The sequence below is a fragment of the Capra hircus genome, chromosome 2, assembly GCF_001704415.2.
Source record: "Capra hircus breed San Clemente chromosome 2, ASM170441v1, whole genome shotgun sequence".
In the NCBI taxonomy this organism is placed as follows: domain Eukaryota; kingdom Metazoa; phylum Chordata; class Mammalia; order Artiodactyla; family Bovidae; genus Capra; species Capra hircus.
Window position 1 is genome coordinate 43,041,046 of NC_030809.1, and position 18,013 is coordinate 43,059,058.

Consider the following 18,013-nt stretch of genomic DNA (forward strand, 5'->3'; position numbering starts at 1 on the left):
AGACACTTGCTCCTTGGAAGAAAAGCTATGACCAACCTAGACAGCATATTAAAAAGCAGAGATGATACTTTGCCAACAAAGGTCCATCTAGTCAAAGCTATGGTTTTTCCAGTAGTCACGCATGGATGTGAGAGTTGGACTATAAAGAAAGCTGAGCACGGAAGAATTGATGCTTTTAAACTGTGGTGTCTGAGAAGACTCTTGAGAGTCCCCTGGACAGCAAGGAGATCCAACCAGTCCATCCTAAACAAAATCAGTCCTGAATATTCATTGGAAGAACTGATGCTGAAGCTGAAACTCCAATACTTGGCCACCTGATGTGAACACTCTTTTGAAGAGACCCTGATGCTGGGAAAGATTGAAGGTGGGAGGAGAAGGGGGTGACAGAGGATGAGATGGTTGGATGGCATCACTGACTTGATGGACATGAGCCTGAGTAAGCTCCAGGAGCTGGTGATGGACAGGCAAAGCTGGCGTGCTACAGTCCATGGGGTTGCAAAAAGTCAGCCACAACTGAGCGACTAAACTGAACTGACTGAATTACTGAAAAGAGGGCATTTTGTTACTTCAAGTTGATCAAAAGAGCTTTGGGATTTGCTGCATATTTCATCCAGAAGCAAAGGAAGAACTGTCCACAAGGAATAAATTTAAAGGGACAGTGGGAAGCAAGAGGAAGCTTGTCTGCTGATTATGCTCCTTGCGTTTTGCTTATTCAACATGACAGCTACATTCAACGGACAGAGAACGGTAAACGGGGAGCTCAAAGAAGGGTGTAGGATGGCAAATCAGAAGACCTCCTATGGTACTACTGAGAGATCTGTATATGCGAGAAACAACAATGATGAAGATGCTTAAAGCCATGTAAAAATGTCAGATAAAGGAAATGTCAAAAACAATAAAACAGGGAGCTAGAGAATAGGGATATACACACTCATGGGAGAGCAGGGACTTGTAATCGTATAAAATCAAAGATGAGTCATTTTTTCTTCAGATATCTCTGCTCCTGAATAAACGTTTGTACCCCATCCCCACCAAAAATTCATACGTTGAAATCTAAAAACCTAAAGTGATGGCACAAAGAGTGGGGTCTTTGGGAGGTGCTGGGGTCGTGGGGGTATGGTCTTCATGAATGTGATTAGTGCTCTTATAAGAAGGGCCTCACAGAGCATTCGCTGCCACCATAAGAGGTTACAGTGAAAAAAGGGCCATCAGTGAGCAAGCAGTTCCTCACCAGGCACTGAATCTGTCAGCACCATGATTGTGAAAAAGTAAGTGTTGCTTATAATCCATCCAGACTAAAACAAACTCCAAAAAAGGAGTGATTTCTAGCTAATCCTGGTGAGTTCAACATAGGCATTTCTCTGGTAACCTCCCCATGTCTCCTCTCCAGTGGGGGGGCGCAAAAAAAAAAAAAAGGAATTTAAAATATAAAGTCACACAAAGAATAGACATGGTAAACACCTAGATGAGAGATGGCAATGCAGTTTGGAAGGTTGAAAGCAGGTAGATAGGTGACGTGCAGCTTATTAACAAAACTGAGACTGCAGATAACTGAGCCAGTATAGAAAGAGCCAATAGGAAGCAGATCAGGGAGTTAGGACCTGGAGGCACCAAGAACTGTGAGGGTGGAGGCAACAGTGCAAAGAGAAAACTGGCTGACACTGGACTCGCAGTCATTTCCCCCAGTCTAAGTGGGAATTTAGAGGTTTTCCTTATGGAGAGGGAAAGCCAAGGAGACTATGAACTTGGGATATGAAAGTTACAATGAGCACATCTGAGAACACATAAACACTGGAAAATGAGATGAAAGTATGCACTGAAAGTGAGTAAGACTTCTCCCAGCTCACCGCTTACTCTAAGCATCCTGGACACTGGTTGCCCAGGCTTATACCCCTGAGGCATAAGATTAGAGGATTCCTTTAAAACGCTGGCTCTCAAGTGTGGTCTACAGACTGAAGATGTAGTGAAAAGTCTCCATGAAACAAAAAGTTTCATAATTACACTGACATGATTTGGTGGATAAGTAATTTTCATCACAAGTTCGACAGTTTTCCATCCTTAAAGATTTTCCTGATGAGAATGATGGTGATAAAACCAATTGTGGTATTTCGATATTATATAATGAGATGCATCAGCATTTGAAAGACCAGAATAACGGTCAGCTAGTGTTTTCCAAATGACTCATGTTCTATATGTTACAAAATGTTACAAACTCATGCACAATTTTGAATAAAAAAGGCAATACTGACAAATAGATTTTAAGCGTTCTTTAATAGGATTTCAGATTCCACATTGCAACTACCCTTTAAGAATGTAACCATTTGTCAATTTTTGGTGTAGTGTCAGAGAAGAATATATACATTTGAAAACACTGTTAAAAAATTCCACCTTGTGCTAACTGCTTATTTGTGGGGTTAGATTTTATTCCAATACTTAAAACAAATTTGCAAGACTGATAGCAAAGGCAAATAAAATACAGTTGTCTATTAACCCAAACATCAAGATTTGAAAAAAAAAAAGTCAGTTTGTTATCTGTCTAAAAATCTTATTAAATTTTGTTGAAACAGTTATTTTACATAAAAATAAGTCATGTGATCATGTAATGGGTAAGTATTTTTTATGATGTCAGTTTTAGTTTCCAATATAAAAGCATTGGTAGACATAACCCAGGGCTTCCCTCTTAGCTCAGCTGGTACCCACTCCAGAATTCTTGGGCTTCTCTTGTGGCTCAGCTGGTAAAGAATCTGCCAGCAATGCGGGAGACCTGGGTTCGATGCCTGGTTTGGGAAGATTCCCTGGAGAAGGGAAAGGCTACCCACTCCAGTATTCTGGCCTGGAGAATTCCATGGACTGTATAGTCCATGGGATCACAAAGAGTCGGACACAACTGAGTGACTTTCACTTTCAGACATAACCCACATAAAAAATCTCTATAAGTTGCACTGTCCAATATGGTGGCAATGAATCACATGTGGCTACTAAACTCTTGTTGTATGACCAGTCTGAATTGAGATATGCTGTCAGTGTAAAACAAACACTGAATTTCAAAGACTTCACATTAAAAGAATATTAAATCTCTGAATACTTTATATTGATTACATGTTAAAATATTTCAGATTTATCAGATTAAATAAGATTAGTTTCGCCCTTTGACTCTTAATGTGGCTACTAAATATTTAAAATGGCATGTATCTTGTACTTTTTTATTTGCATTATATTTTTACTGAGCAGCACTGGTCTATAAGATCCTCAATAATTTTTAATTGTGTCAGTCAGGAGACCAAAGTTTGAGAACTGCTGCTCTATAGGGAAATGGATCAGTTAAAAAAGCAATCATACTGATAGATACTGATGTGTAGGGGTCCCAACAGGACATAATATGACCCCTCAGGGAAAACCACCACAGTCAGTAAGACCAGAGCACAAATTCATTCAAATATAAGCAGGTGGTAAGGCTCACCAAACATTTGTGGAAATCCTCTAACATGAGCCTCGGAGTAGAAAACAACTAAAATGAAAGACAGGTAACTCTTGTGAAAAAACAAATAGGGCAAATAGCTGAAATAATTTCAAAAACTTAAATATCCTCAGAGAGATGAGAAAATAACTGCATTCATGAAGCAATAGTTACATTTTAAAATGAACATTCATAAAGCAACTTCAAAATTAAAATTTTGATAGAAGTTTAATTCAATAAAGATAAACCTCAAAAACTTCAGTTAAAAAAAAGGGGGGGAAATAGATTTTAAAAAGAAATTTAGAAGTGCACTCCAAAGTCCAAAACGCAAAATAGAAGAGCCAGAAATAACAAAAATTGTGTGTGTTGTGGGTGGTTATTTTTGTTTAGTCACTCAGTCATGTCTGACTCTGCAATCCCACGGACTGCAGCACGTCAGGCTTCTGTCCTTCACCATCTCCTAAAGCTTGCTCAAACTCATATCCATTGAGTTGGTGATGGCATCCAACCACCTCTGTCGTCCCCTTCTCTTCCCGCCTTCAATCTTTCCCAGCATCAGGGTCTTTTCCAATGAATTGGCTCTTCGCGTCGGGTGGCCAAAGTATTGGAGCTTCAGCATCAGTCCTTTCAATGAATATGGAGGGTAGATTTCCTTTAGGATTGACGAGTTTGATCTCCTTACTATCCAAGGGACTTTTCAAGAGTCCTCTCCAGCACCACAGTTCGAAGGCATCAATTCTTCGGCACTCAGTCTTTTTTACGGTACAGCTCTCACATCTGTACATGACTACTGGAAAAATCTTAGCTTTGACTGTACAGACCTTTGGTAAGCAAAGTAATGCCTCTGCTTTTTAATACACTGTTTAAGTTTGTCATTGCTTTTCTTCCAAGAAGCAAGCATCTTTTAATTTCGTGGCTGCAGTCACTGTCCACAGTAATTTCAGAGCCCAAGAAAATAAAGTCTGTCCCTGTTTCCAATTTTTCCCACCTATTTGCCAAGAAGTGATGGGACCAGATGCCATGATCTTTGTTTTTTGAATGTTGATTTTTAAGCCAGTTTTTTTACTCTCCTCTTTCACCTGCACCAAGAGGCTCTTTGATTCCTCTTTGCTTTCTGCCATTGTGAGGTGGGAAGAATGCTAAATAATAAAACTGAAAGATAAGTTTAGAGACGTAAAACATCAGCAAATGAACAAAACATCCAGCACAATAAATGATTTTTAAAAACCACATACATCACACACTTGCAGATAATGGGGGATGGGGGATTGAGAAGGTTTCAAGATGCCAGGCAGTTTTTATCAGCCAATAACAGTAAAAACTGAAAATAAAACACAACCTTCCAAATTATAAAGGAGAATAACTGCAACCTAGAATTTCTCATCTTGATAATCAAGTATGAGAAAGAAATAAAGATATTTACAGACATGAGCACAAGAACAGCAAAAAAGAATACTCTCCCAAGAATCTTCCCAGAAATCTACTAGAGGTATTTGAAATATAGTTACAGGAGTATCAAAAAACCAAAAACTAAACCATTTAAACCAGGAAAATATCTGTAAAAACAAAAAATTGATTACAGTATACTATATGCCCCAGCTTTCAGCTATTATTTTCCAGTCCTATGAGTATAAAAACTGAATACTAATTGTCCCCAAATTTTTTAACTAATGAAGCCCAAGATTCAGAGAGGAACTAAAGGATGTGAATTAGAGAGAAAGGAATAAAAAAGTCAATCATTTTATCAACTGAAAACATCTTAATTTTAAAATCAAGTAATATTCACTCAGGCATGCATATTGCTAAGAAATGAGAAGAAACATTTAAAGTTGAAATTGGTTGTCACTAAGGAGTAGGAAGGTATGGAACACAAAATTGCTGATAAACGTGAAAAACTTTGTACTAGATATATAGTGCAAAATGCCTTACTTCAATTAGTTCAGAATAAAATTTTAAATATCTGAAATATCAAGTAACAGATGGGAATACACATTTAACTTTATAAACACATTTATCTAAAAATGGACACCTGAAAAGAAATTTGGACCTTGTAAATTTGCTGACAGAGCAAATCAGTGTAGGAAAAAGCTAAGAAAAATCAAGTAAATGTATCTGAAATTAGTGTATATTCTGCCAGTTTTTTAATTGGGTTATAGTCACTTTACAATGTTGCAGTAGTTTTCTGCTGTACAACAAAGGGAATCCGCTATATGTATACCTATTATCCATGCCAATTGGACCTCCCTCCCACTCCTTCCCCCTTCCCACCCCTCAAGGTTATCACAGGGCACCAAGATGAGTTCCCTGTGCTATACAGCAAGTCCCGCTAGCTATCAAATATTCTACACATGCTATCATATATGTCAATCCCATTCTCCCAACTCATCCCATCCGCCCTCCCCGTGTCCTCTTGTCCGTTCCCTATGTTGGCTTCTCTTATCATACGGAATGAAGCAAGTCATAAAAAGAACAACAAATATCATACATTAACACACGTATGCGGAACCTAGAGAAAAGGTACAGATGAATCTATTTGCAGGGCAGGAATAGGGATGCCAGTTTTATTTTAAACTAGACATCGACTCAGTGGACATGAGTTTGAGCAAACTCTGGGAGATAGTGAAGAACAGGGAAGCGTGGCGTGCTGCAGCCCATGGGGTCGCAAAGAGTAGGACACAATTTAGTGACTGAACAACAACAGGACATAAATGTAAAGAAAAGATCAAGACAGCCACCTGTCTAATGACTCACCAAGGATCTTAAACTAGGGATCCACATGCTGACCCAACCTGCAAATCTATGCTGTTTGGGCTGAACGACACCACAGCAGAATTCAAGATAACCTAGATGGTTATCTTCCCCAGTAAAGGCAAAAATCTGGCCACAGACAACCCATGTTCCATCTTGGCAACAACCAACCACAACTGAGCAAGGGCAGCCCAGCGCCTTTCCCACTGAACACCATTCACTTCACTACCAGATAGCACAGGCATCTCTATGATATCTATTTCTCTTTTGGGGCACCCACTCCTAAAAGATGACAGAAGATAGGCCAAGAATATCCTATCTTACAATCAGAAATAAAGCATGTATGTCTGCATAAATGAAAACAACTCCCATTATTCATTTAAATAATCAAACAGCAGATATTTATTTTGTTAGTTGCTTGTCCAGCCCCAGTGGTGATTTGAACCTAAGATTCCTGGTTTAAAAGTTGATAGGCTTGAAGGAAACAAACATGCAAGTCATTTTTGCTGCATCCCACAAGCTTGCATTTTTCATAATTTTTCATATTATTTATTCATAATATATTCAGATAAAATTAAGATATGCACATGAGCATATTTTAAAATAACTGTAGACTTTTTTCCAATTTAACCTGTAACTCATTATGTTAAGAATATTAAAAATGATACAACTTCAGTATTTTCTTCATTTTACTTTTGATTTTGATACATATTATAATCCTATTCATGCCAAAAATCTGCAAGTTGTCAGTCTCAGAATGAGGGTGAAGGAAGAAGGGGAGAAACAGTGTAACTTAAAAAACAAAGCCTATTAGTTTTATTTACATGCCACAACACCATCTCCAAATGACCTCTGCCTTTCTAAGTAACATTTTTTTTTTTTTAAAAAACTGAAGTGACAGAGAATGGAACATCACATTAGAATTGAAAGCATGATAAAAAGGTAGAAGTCCTAATCTACAGCTCTACTTAGCATTATTCATGACAAGGGTTTCCCACTTTTTCAGACAGGGTTCAAAATGTCAGCTTGAACCATGTAGCAAATTTTAATGGGATGTTTCTAAATGAGTACCCTAAGAGGGTAACAAGGATTTCTTCATCTGTGGCATATTCAGAATGATACTAGTTACTTCTCACCAGGCCTTAGGAGTAAAGAAAGACTCCCCATCCCATTACCTTTCATCCCTGATCCATTTGGACTCTGGCTGAGCTAACCACTTCCTTGGCAGATATAGGAGCCAGAATACAAATTTTGTTTTGGGTTTATGAAGAAAAGTATGGGCCAGAAAGCCCTCTCTGAAGGCCACTCTGCTCTGATTTCAGAAATACTCCGCTAGTGGGGTGCTGCTATACTCTCTGTTGAAAGGTGGCATCAGAGAAGTGATTTGGGAATGCAGAAAATCAAGGCATATGGTTACAGAAAACTATTTCCAGTGTAAATTGTAAAATACCACTGAGGTCTTAAAATCTTAGGGCAATTTTTCAAACACGTACTGAGTTTGGCATGATTAAAAATATAGCTATGAGAATAATTCAAACTTAATTGCTGGGCAGCACTAACACAGATTGGACCAACCAGCCAGGTATCGTCCTCAGAATGGTCAGGTGGGAGAAGGTATCTCTCCTCCAGAGAGCACAGCCTGTTGATAAGTACACCACTACATCAGAATGATTCTATAAAGGGAACAAGCAGCCAGAACTCCACTGATAAATTCCATAAATTCTTGGTAATATGTGCAACATTAAAAAAAAAAAATAGACCACACTTAGTCACCCGGTAGCAGAAGATACTAAGAAGAGGTGGCAAGAATACACAGAAGAACTATACAAAAAAGGTCTTAATGACCCAGAAAACTCACCTAGAGCCAGAAATCCTGGAATACGAATTCAAGTGGACCTTCACAAGAATCACCACAAATAAAGCTCGTGGAGGTGATGGAATTCCAGCTCAGCTATTTCAAATCCTAAAAGATGCTGCTGCTAAAGTGCTGCACCCAATATGCCAGCAAATTTGGGAAAACTCAGCAATGGGTGCAGGACTGGAAAAGGTCAGTTTTCATTTCAGTCCCAAGGAAGGGCAATGTCAAAGAATGTTCAAACTACCACACAGCTGTGCTCATTTCACATACTAGCAAGGTAATGCTCAAAATCCGTCAAGCTAGGCTTCAACAGTATGTTGAAGATGTTCCAGATGTAAGAATATGGAACTTTTATTCTTCGTAAATATCACTTTTTAATTGTAAAGCACCTGGCAAAATATTTGTGGGTTATGAAAAAAAATGTTAAGTACATCGTACATTATACCTTGACACTTTCAAAAGATTTATAAAATCACAGCTTTCTAAATAGAGTTAAAACCTTATTGGGGAAAATACCTTAAACACTTCAAATTTTACTTTAAAAACAGAAGTATAACTTTTAACCAGGATCTATCGTAAAAGTAGTGTAACTCCAGAGCAGTTATCAAGGTATTATCAGAACTGTATGTCCATCATAATTGGAACTATTTATAACCCAGGGAGACAAAGATTATTGAAATACAGTCTTATATCTTTATTTTAAATGAGTTTCAAATTTATTTTACCCACAACATTGTAATCATTCTCTTAATCTGAGAAATACAAAGATTGAAATCCTTTCACCTTCCCCAATATTACCACAATCATACAAATATATGTGGGTTGTATATGTATGTAGCTAGGATCGAAGGGAGGATGGGGAGATTATGCCAAAGTCAGGATATCATCTGAATACTTTCCAGGTAATTGACATGCAATGAACTATGGATGTTACCAGCACTCCCCAAGTTACTGAGCCAACCAGTTGATTTATTTGTGCTAATAAAGAGTTTTATGTTTCCAGGACACATTACACTCTAATCCCATCTCCTTCCAGGCATAACCCTGAGAAAGCAGGACACAGCCAATTCAGAACAGCTCCATTTGGCCTGAGCTTCTGGGAGCAAAGGAGCATTGAGTGAAGCTTTCCTCCCAGTGCCCTCCCCCTAGAGATGCACAGCCACCCACACACACCAAAGGGAGAAGAATGGGAAAGGGCAGATTATTTCTTTCCTGGGAAAAAAGCCAGAGTGAAAGTTTTGGAGGATATAAACACATAACAGCTAGTAGAGAGCCATGGAAACCTTCTCCCCGAGCAAATGTGCTTTGCTGTAAACTTTCCTTGCCCCTCACAATATTTAGTGTTGTGTTAAAGCAAATATTTTAAAAATCCACAAGCATGTGTTGTTTTAAAATTCCTAAAATTAAAAACAAACAAATTCTCCCTCATTGCCTATCTAAAACCAGCAAGACATCCACTCTTTATCACCACAAGATATTTATCAAGCAGCTGACTGCTGGGAAGACAAACTATATTGCAAATTTCTTCTTGTCCCTTCTGCCAGGATTCTAAACTGACGGTCCCATTACATCCCTGAAATTAAGCACATGGCACACCCAAGTGCATCTTTCTGGACAGAGGCTTGCCGAAAGTCCCAGTTATAAAAGCGGTTCAAATCCTGGCTTATATACATGTCATCCAAAACTCATTAACTATCCCTCCAGCCATTCTCTAAACATGTGAGTCTGTTTCTATTTTGTAAATAAGTTCATTTGTATCATTTCTATTTCAATTCTGTATATAAGGGATATCATACAAGATCATATGATATTTCTCATGCTATTTCTCTACATACCACTATCCATTTAAAATGGATAACCAACAAGGACCTACTGTATAGCACAGAAAACTCTACTCAATGCTATGTGGCAGCCTGGATAGGAGGGGAGAATGGGTATATGTATACGTATGGCTGAGTCCCTTTGCTGTTTACCTGAAACTATCACAGCATTGTTCATTAACTAGGTATACTCTGATTTAAAATAAAAAGTTAAAAAAAAAAAAAGCATCTTCACAGATTACAATCTACATTAATAGATCCTTCCAGTCACCTAGTTTGGCTGCCATAAAATTTCTAAGGAATAGAACTTGAAACAACCATTCAGAGTTAATCCCCCTCTCAGGAAATCCGTTAATACAGGTCTCGGATAGGAATGTGAGCCTACACCTTCTGCTTCAGTTCTGTGGACTTACAACAGCCGATCACCTTCACAGGTGGAGCCACTCCCACCCCCTTCATTTCCTTGGTTCCTAAATCCTTCGCTTCCACTGTACTATTTTACTTTTTATGATTACTGCACTTCCTTAACCTCTATGTACTTTTTCCACACCATTCACAAAATGACACGTATAAACACAAGCACTGCTTTTAGTCCTTACAAGACTGAGTTAAACTGCTGTCAACTTCACATGTTTGGCAGAAGCCCTACCCTGCTGATACAGTCAGCTAGTCAGTGATGACACTGGGTCCTTTATTTGCCCTTCTTATTTCTCACAGTTATTCCCTAACTCCATTGGGCTTCCTGCTGGAGTATACTACTTAGAACTCCTTAAAGTGAAGTTCTATGCTGAGCCTTCACAAGACTTACTTACACTTTTAAAACAAACTTCCCAACTGCTGTAATAGTTTTCACCTTTCGTATATATGGTAGCCTGCTTCTATAATAATAAGAAACTTTTTGATTACTGTTTTGTAGGCACCTAATGGTAGTTCTGGGCTTCCCAGGTGGCTCAGTGGTAAAGAATCTGCCTGCCAATGCAGGAGACGTTAGTTTGATCCCTCTTCGAGGAGGACATGGCAACCCACTCCAGTATTTTTGCCTGGGAAATCCCATAGACAGAGGAGCCTGGTGGGCTACAGTCCATGGGGTTGCAAAACGTTAGGTTGCCTGAGCACACACTGGTAGTTCTAGAATGCTAGAGCATTATATCTCACATCTTTCCGAGTAGCTTTCTACTTTAAAGCAAGAATCAAAGTGGAGAGTACGGGGAAGAAATGTCTTTATGGGAAATATATGAAAAAGATGAAAATGTTTGAGGCTTTAATATTTCTAAGAAAAATCCATAAACGCAGCAGCAGGTAACATACCTGCTACTCCATGATTTTTTGCAGTTGTTTTCCTTAGGTAAGACAGCATCCCAATGAGATCTAAAGGAGTCTCTATAGAGTCATCTGAATTGAATACTATAACTTAATGAGATGCACACAGGTGAAGCTTCTGTAGCAGTTTGGTCCTGCAGATAATAACCCAGCAGCATCTTAAGGGAATAGGTAATGAGACCAGGGAGTCATCTGTGGTAGCCACTGAGGTGTGTTCAAAAACTGCTCATTCTTATTCTAAGAACACAGTTGGATCACACTTCACCACCCACTTGGAATTAGGTTTGGCCATTAGCTGGCCAGAGAAGTGTGAGTGTAACATGGGCCTCTGCACCGAAGCTTTAAAAGCCAGTGCATGGATTTCCACCTCATTTTCCCTGGCTTTCTGCAATTACAAACATGTCTTAAGCTGGAACCTCCATCAGCCAGGACCCTGAATGATACAGTGAGCACCTCTTATGATCCACAAGGGGCTCATAGCATGATGGTGAAGTTTTACCTTAAGCCATAGAGGTTTGCAGATTTTTTGTTGTTGCAGCATAGCCTAAACTTTCCTGAACCACAGCTAGTTTTAAAAACCAATATACGAGACACAGTTCTATGCTATCCCTATGGGAAACTCGAGATTAGTCAGAAAGAAGGTACAATTGCCCTCGAGAAGAAAAGATTACAAGAGAGACCAAACAGAACCATGTTTTGATCTTGAAATAAGGAATGCAATTCCAACTTCCATCTATGGAAAACCCTCTAAAGCCTGGGGTCAAACCTCTGAAAGGAGAGGGGAAGAGATCTCAACTTTTCACAGCAGACTAAAGGTCAAGACAGAAAACACAGGGAGTCATGAAGGCAGTAGACAGGTGAGTGAGGCTGCAGCTTGAACTCCAACAGGCATAGGCAATAAATAAGGTTGGAAATCTAAGATGCAACACACCATGCCAGGCCTTAAATCATCAGAATATTAACAGCAACAATAAAAACCACCATTATGTCCCAACACATCTTCAGTCAGCCAGTTCAGTTGCTCAGTCATGTCTGACTCTTTGCGACCCCATGAATCGCAGCACGCCAGGCCTCCCTGTCCATCACCAACTCCCGGAGTTTACCCAAACCCACGCCCATCGAGTCGGTGATGCGATCCAGCCATCTCACCCTCTGTCGTCTCCTTCTCCTTCTGCCCCCAATCCCTCCCAGCATCAGAGTCTTTTCCAATGAGTCAACTCTTTGCATGAGGTGGCCAAAGTACTGGAGCTTCAGCTTTAGCATCATTCCCTCCAAAGAACACCCAGGACTGATCTCCTTTAAGATGGACTGGTTGGATCTCCTTGCAGTCCAAGGGACTCTCAAGAGTCTTCTCCAATACCACAGTTCAAAAGCATCAATTCTTCAGCGCTCAGCTTTCTTCACAGTCCAGCTCTCACGTCTATACATGACCACTGGAAAAACCATAGCCTTGACTAGATGGACCTTTGTTGGCAAAGTATTGCCTCTGCTTTTCAATATGCTATTGAGGTTGGTCATAACTTTCCTTCCAAGGAGTAAGCGTCTTAGGGCTTTCATAACAGTTTTCATAACAACTCATTGAGGTAGATACTGTAATAATTTTTTTGAAAGATGAAAAGCATAGTGCAGGGGAATACACTGCCAAGGTCATAAAGGAAAGAGGTAGTAGAACCAGGGCTTCAATCCATTCAATCTTACTCTAGGATCTGTGACATTAACCACTGTTACAGAAGAGTACCCCTCAGACTTTAGATCACCTTCTATGTAAGCAATGAGATCCATCTACACTTTTAGGAAAGAGTCGACAATCAGCTTCACGCTTCAAGAACATCACTTATATACTATATACAAAATGAGCCAAAGAAAGGGGACTGATGTGTAGGTAGAGAGAGCATTAAAAAAAAAAAAAATCACTGAAAGGAAGCAGGTGAAAGCCCTGTATTAAGATAATAACTAGTGATGTGAATCAATCAATCCTTCAGAAACCTATGATATCATCATAGCAATAAGGCTTCTGCCTCTCAGTGTGGGGTAGCTTAAGGGTGAAGAACAAGTTCCTCACTGTTCCTCTCACTAGTGGGAGTGGGTTTAATTCCACTCTGGCTTTCTCACACACCTACTTAACAGATTATGGCAGAAATGATGCTCTGAGGCTTCTGACACCAGTCTCCTGCAGCACCTGCTGGGCTCTCTTGAAGCATCTAGAGCCCAGGGCAAAACACTAGAGGTCCCGAGTCATCTTGCAACAGCTTATAAAGGGAAATTTTAATTTTAGAAAAACTTAGCTTATGCACTAGGCCACTCACCACCTCATAGGTTGTATTCTCTTACTGAGCTAATATTAAAACATTTTTTCCTCACATGAAAAATTCCAGAATGGAATGTAAAAAAATATTAGTACATAAGAGTCTATACAAACAAGTCAAAATACCTTGCTTAGACTACCTTGCTAAGAGGCTTTCTTTAAAAACACCAAAGGTTTATGGGGAGGGCCCGGCTGAGCCCAGCAGCCTTCCAGAGACCCAAACCTAGGTGTGGGGCATGTGATTAATCCACTGCGGACCTTCCATACCAGCCAACAGCTGAGCATCACCAAGTGTCCCTCAACTGACACCCTGTGGAACAGAAGTAGCCCCCAGCCCAACCAGGCCATATTCTTAACCCTCAGCCCATGAGATATAATGAAGTAATTATGTCACGATGACATGTTTCTGAATGCTTAGACTGGAATAGACAACCGTAACACATTACTTATGAAAGGAACCCTGAAGTCCAACCAACTTTATCAAAATCACTGGAAGCTCTCAATGCCTCACTTCACTCCAAACAAGTCAGAATGCTTGCACGTGAGCCTGAGGACTAACGTAGGCAGCAAGTTCCACCACCCCTAGCGCGTCTTACACTGAAATCTGAGAAGACTAGAATCAAGACCATCTACACAATAAAGATGGAACCAAAAGGCCAGGTTCATCACAACATGAGTGGTATGAAAACTTACATGGTTATCCATCTCCTGCCCCTGCTGGCTCCACAGTCCCTCTATTCTGATGGGAATCAGCGCCTAGGAGGCTTTACCGTCTCCCAATTCTAAACCCCGCCCCAAACCAATTAAGGGAGGAGCCTCCAGGTGATTCTAATCGGCAGCTAGGATCGCCAAGAGGGTGGTCATAGTTCACCATTAGTATTTCACTGCTTTATGAGCAAAAAAAGGGGGGAGTGGAATTTATTTTTTTAAAAAAAAAGCTTTCCTCGAGAAAGAAGCACTTTTTCTCAAAAAAGAAAAGAAAGATTTGGCTTGATTCCCTAAAACTGCAGAGTGATCTCCAGGTACCACTTGCGTAAAACAGATCAGAAAGAATTAGAATTTCCCCCCTTCCAAAACATCTAAAATTACTAGCACATGTATATCATTGTGGTCAAATATTTTAAATATATAAAGTATATCTTAAATCTCTGAGCATGTTTCAGGGAGCAGTTTCTGAAGCATGTGACTTTCAGAAGCAAGTTTATATTTCTGCTTTTAAAATATCTTCTGGAAAGACTGGATTGCAAACAACTCTTAAAGGGAAAATTTAATTTAAAAAAAACTTAGCTTCTGCACTAGACCACTCCACCTGATAAGCTGCATTCTCTTACTGAGCTAATATTAAAACATTTTTCCTCACACAAAGAATTCCAGAATGGAATCTAAAGAATATTAGGAGTGTATACGAAAAAGTCAAAATAACCTCCACCCCTTTGGTAACAAAGCATGACCCTTCTCAGTGGTGAGAAAAAGCACTCGGGATGTCGAAAGCACAAACTTTGGGCCATTTCCTATAAAAGAAATATTCTCTCTGAACACTGTTAATATTCAAAGATTAGAAAATGAGGTCATTCATGATAAATGTAATTCTTCTCAGACTCATCAAATTCTATTCAAGTATGAATGGAAATGACCCAGTACTTATGAATAAATATTTATTACTCACCCAGCAGACAGTACTACCTACCAGTCAGGTAGTAGTAGGTCGGGTGAAAAGAAACCACCCAAAGTTCCACCAAAGAGGAAGCTGGATGAACCAGCAGGAATCACCTAAGTGAGCCCAGGTGGACATAGCCTGGAAAGGGGTGAGGCTGTCTCCTACAGTGAAAACTAAGCCCCAACATGAACAAAGATATTTCACAGCAATGGAAAGCCCTACTCAAACTTGGAAGTGTTTTTCCAAACTCCTGTTGGGTTAGCCCTGCATGCTTCACATTCTTTCTGTGCAGAGCTCCTTCTGGGATGAACTAAATGCACCTGTGGCAGGAGTGGATCAAGTGCAAAGTTTTTATCAGGAAGGAGCTAACAGGCATTAGGGCTCTACATTTCTGTAACACATGGTCAACAGAGCAGTGATAAATGTCCTGATGTGCAGAAAAATAATACTGAAGTCGGAGGGTAAATTTTCCATGTTTTCATTATCTGTCCCTGATGGTCTTCAGGGATCCAAGCAGTTCACACAGACTTTGCGGATTACTTTACTTCTCAGCACTTAATTTGCCCCAGCAGAGAAATTAACAAACAATAACCACTGAGACACTTTTTATGAGGATTCCTAAAGTAATGCTGGTGAATTAATCAAGACCTACAAATTATTTCAGTGAGAGCTAAAGCACCTTTTTTTTTTTAACACAAAACGTGCTATTAGAAAGTCATCCAGAAAAATTAAGAAAATTTTCAAAGAAGTTAAGAGATGGCAAATTTAATAAAACAGGAGTTATAAAGGCATAGAAGAAAATTAACTTGGATGCCTCGGGTTATATGATAAGAATCAGGATTTTCAACTTTCCTGACTTGAAAGACTATTCCATCTACACTTCCTCATTCCAATGCTGAGCAAGAAGACTCTTATTGACCACTTTGAAAGATAAATAAGTGAGCACGCAGCTATATAATTTAGAGAAGTAAATCTGCTCTCCTTAGAGCTTCAAAGGATGCTATTAACCTAGTGTCAGTCATACCTATGCACAAACTGTTTTCCTAAAACTAGAGTGATTTATAATTATCCTGGCTCTACATCTTGATTCAAAATATTTATTGAGCATCTGCTAAGAGGAAACACCTGTGTTGGTCAATACAGCAGTATAACATGGTAAAGATAGCTCCTTGCATCCTCAGCAGAGCTGGGGAAACAGAGCACATTCTGTAAAATCCAAATGACCCAATGAGTGGTTGAGAGACACTTAGTATCAACTTCTAACTTTTATGTAATATGTTATCTTCTAACCAGACTAAGAAGTTTTAGAGTTTCCTGTGGTTTGTTATCAATCTCACCCACCCACACCAATGATCATCACAGAGCTGCTCACACAAAGAATCCAAACTGACTTGTTTTGATTTGATTTGGTCTCCTTTTCTCTAGAAAAGAGAAATGTTGTTGATGAGAGTTGGCCATACAGTCTGTGACAATAAAAAACAAACAGGCTTCAATGCAGATTAAAACCCAACCCTCTGACCTAAATGGACATTTTAGTAATCAGAGATTAGACATGGCATGAATAGAACTGATTATAACATTCTAAATTCCCATGAACTTAATACCACTCAGAGTCTCACTGTCTGTTTCTTTGTGCTACTATTTAAGAAAATTATTGGGCAAGAGTTGTAGCAAAAGAGAATTATGGACTGAAAGCTAAGCTGCATGAAAGGAGAACATTTAGCCTGGAGAAGACATACTTAAGAGTGACAGAAAAAGCATCACAGAGAAAGCAAACAATGAAGCACCTGATATTTATATTACTTAGCAGATGTACAAAGTGTTTCACAAGCAATATCTCACTTATCTTCCCCATGTGATGAAGTTCGTGACCCAGTTGAACAAAATAGAATACTGGGGCTGAAGGCAAGTGCAGGGTTGAAATACAAACCCAGATTCTGTATCATTCTCCAAAAGGGTGCTAATTACCCTCGATCAGAAATAACTCCCCTCAACGAGGGGGAACAACATTAATATCTCTGGTTGCCTCTTTCAGGTTTAAAACTGTGATTATAAAGGAAAGGATGGGTTTCCCAGGTGGCTCAGAGGTTAAGAATCCGCCTGCCAGTGCAGGAGTCAAGGATACATGGGTTCAATCCCTGGGTAGGGAAGATCCCCTGGAGGAGGAAATGACAACCCACTCCAGTATTCTTGCCTGGAGAATCCCATGGACAGAGGAGCCTGGTATGCTACAGTCCATGGGGTCGCAAAGAGTTGGACAGAACTGAGCACATGCATACACAATAAAGGAAAACACAGCAACCAATTACATACCACCTTCAGCGGGGCCAGAAAAACACATAGGTTACATCAACGTTAATGTAATTAACTAAACAAAGAAGAAATTTCCATAAATTTCTACAATTCTGTAAGAAGATAAATGTCATCTGTTTGAATAATATAGAAGGTGAAGTCTTGCCTTCAGGATTACTTTCAGAACTTGTCTTTTAATTCTACAGTGACCGCTGCCGCTGGAATAGAAAAATTTTCATCTTGATTTTAACAAGCGCATTCATAGTATTTTCACCAAGTTTCTTGGACCTAAATTAAGCAGTTCATGAACTGCTTAGTTTTACATTATGATTTTTTTTTTCTTGAAACAGGAGATCTGCATATTTAAGCACTAGTTTCTGATTCATGAGGAAATTCATTTGGGGGAGACTATTTTCTAAAAAAAAAAAATTTACATATAAGAATTCCAAATTCACATCACATCTCACAATCATTCCCCAATTAATCAAATTTGATGAGGAATTCTAATAAGGTTTCACAATTAAGTTTTTATGTATTAAAAAACAATATAGCAATC

The 18,013-nt window shown here is 39.2% G+C and overlaps 1 protein-coding gene across 2 annotated transcripts in view; it reads right to left on the minus strand.

Annotated features, from left to right (window-relative positions):
* The window catches only part of PARD3B (par-3 family cell polarity regulator beta), a 1,161,921-nt gene that overhangs the window by 1,084,055 nt on the left and 59,853 nt on the right, over positions 1–18,013 (minus strand). The gene's annotated exons all lie outside the window — the stretch shown is intronic.